Here is a 2,798-nt window from a genome sequence, read left to right on the forward strand (position 1 = left end):
CAACAACACCTACCTAGGAGACGTGCAACTTATCAGGGATGATTTGACAAAGAAAATAAGTTGTCATATCAACTGATACAACTCCTATCCCAACTCCATCGTCAAAGCACAGGTAGAGTTAACTATAAATATATGAGTAGTCCGATTTAACTTAATATAAAAATGGCCAGGGTCACTAACCATCCTCAATTTGTTACGGATAACATATATAACATAATATGTATAATGATAAGTTTTAATATTGTCCTTGATGAAAGAGGTTTGTTATCAAAAGAAATTCTCCTGTACAATCGTCAGTTACTTAATATAAAAAAAACTTCCACCCATTTCAAACAACAATTTCATTAAAAGTTTTTTATTGGATGTAAATCATTGTTGTGGATTTTCAAAGAATAAAGGTAAAATAGTTTAAATATGTATAGTATTAAAAAAAATTCCGTACATCCGTCAGTTATATTGAATAAAAAAACTTTTACACATCTTTCAATGATACTTTATTAAAAAAATTTTATTGGATGTAAATTATTCATACAGAATTTTTGTGGTGGATATGCTTTTGAAAGAATAAAAGTAAAATAGTTTAACAGAACAATATTTTTTTTAAATTACACAGTAATTTTGTACCAATTTATATCATAATTTATTTTTCATATAATATTCATCCATCTAAGATCAGTCGTGGAGTACCTTACAAAAATTATATTTCAGTAATTTTTTTATCATATAACCATTTTATATTTTGGAATTCAAAATTTTGTATTTTTATTTTTATTCAAGATTTATTTTTATATTTTATTTTAGTTTTGTTAATCAAAAAGTATTAATATTAATTTTCTATAAATTAGTTGTTTAAAAAATTACTTATTATAAAAAAAAGTTAAGTCTATTTTTTTACTATAGGAGTACATATAATTCACTCTTAAATAAAATCAACATAAATATATATTTATCAATTTCTTAAAATTTATATTAATTATTAAAATAATGATATAATGAATGTACTCCTACAAAAAAATGAAAATAACTTCGTAACTATATTTTTTGTTAGAAGGAAACATAACTCAATAAATTTAAAGTCTAATTTAAATAACTATAGTTAAATAAAATAAGTAATAAAAAACGAACATAAAATTTAACTCTTTTATTATTTGGTATAAAAATAAATCATTGTTCTCATACATAATGACATCGAATTTTAGCATTATCCTTCTCTATATGCATCTATTTTTTTTAGTTTTTATCTGCTTTATTTTAATCTATAACAATATCTATTGAAATATTAGAAAATTTGGTGTCCATCTTTATATATTGTCTTTATCAAGAAGAAAGGTTTATTATTAAAAGAAATTCTCCTGTACATCTGTCAGTTACTTTACATAAAAAAAACTTCTATCCATTTCCATTTCAAACAGTAACTTCATTAAAAGTTTATGTAAATCATTGTTGTCTATTTTTAAAGAATAAAAATAAAATAGTTTAAACATGATAATTTTTTTTAATAAATGTATAAAGAATAATTTTTTTCTTTAAATTATTATATCATATTATTTTAATATACTCTTGGTACCTACAAAATATATAATGATAATTGGTGTTCAAATTTAAGTTCCAATATTATTCCTAAAAAAAATTTATTATTAAAATTTTTTCTTAAGTCACGTTAAATAAAAAAATTTTACCCATTTTTTCACAATAACCTCATTAAAATTTTTCTATTGGAGGTAATTATTGGTGCAAATTAAAATAGTTGAAAGGGATAATTTTTTAAAAACTAATTTTACCCAGAATATTTTTTCTTTTCAAATTATTATCATACTCTTTTAACGTACTCTAAATACCTACATAACATATAATGTCAATTGGCTTTCAATGTTAAATTCTAATATTGTCCTTAACGAGAGAGGTTTATTATTAAAAAAATTTACATTAATCAGTTACATTGAATAAAAAAATTTCCACACATTTTTTACAGTAACCTCATTAAGAGTTTTCTTTTGAATATAAATTTGTCATGCAAATTTTTATTATCGATATGTTTTGAAAATAACAAAAGTAAAATAGTTTAACAAGGGGAATATTTTTTTAAAAAAATTTACACATAGTAATTTTATACCAACATATCATGATTTCTTTTGCATATAATATTCATTATTTTAAGTTTATTTATGGAGCATCTTACAAAAATTATATTCAAATATTTTTTTTTATCTCATAACTATTTTATATTTTGGAATTCAAAATTTTGTATTTTTAATTTTATTCAAAGTTTATTTTTATGTTTTATTTTAGTTTTGTTAATAAAAAGTATTTATATTAGTTTTAATTTTTATTTTTTAAGATAAATAAAAAGATTGGACATTTTTTATAAATTAGATTATTGAAAAATTAGTTGTTATAGAAAAAGTTAAGTCTATTTCTTGACTATAAGCGTAGATATAATTAACACTTAAATGTAACCAAAATAAATATAAATTTATTTAATTTTTTAAAATTGACATTAATTATTAAAATTATGATATAATGGATGTACTACTATAAAAAAATGAAAATAACTTCACAACTATTCTTTTTTGTTGAGAGAAAACATGACTCAATAACTGTAAAGTCTAATTTAAACAACTACAGATAAGTAAAATAAATAATAAAAAAGGACATAAAATTTAACTTTTTTATTATTTGGTATAAAATTAAATATAATAAAATAAATCAATGTTCTCATACATAATGACATAAAATTTAACATTATCCTTTTTTAGATCTATCTTTTTTTTTTTAGTTTTTATCCTTATTTTTGTACT

The sequence above is a fragment of the Arachis ipaensis genome, chromosome B3, assembly GCF_059453495.1.
Source record: "Arachis ipaensis isolate K30076 ecotype BB chromosome B3, ASM5945349v1, whole genome shotgun sequence".
Classification (NCBI taxonomy): domain Eukaryota; kingdom Viridiplantae; phylum Streptophyta; class Magnoliopsida; order Fabales; family Fabaceae; genus Arachis; species Arachis ipaensis.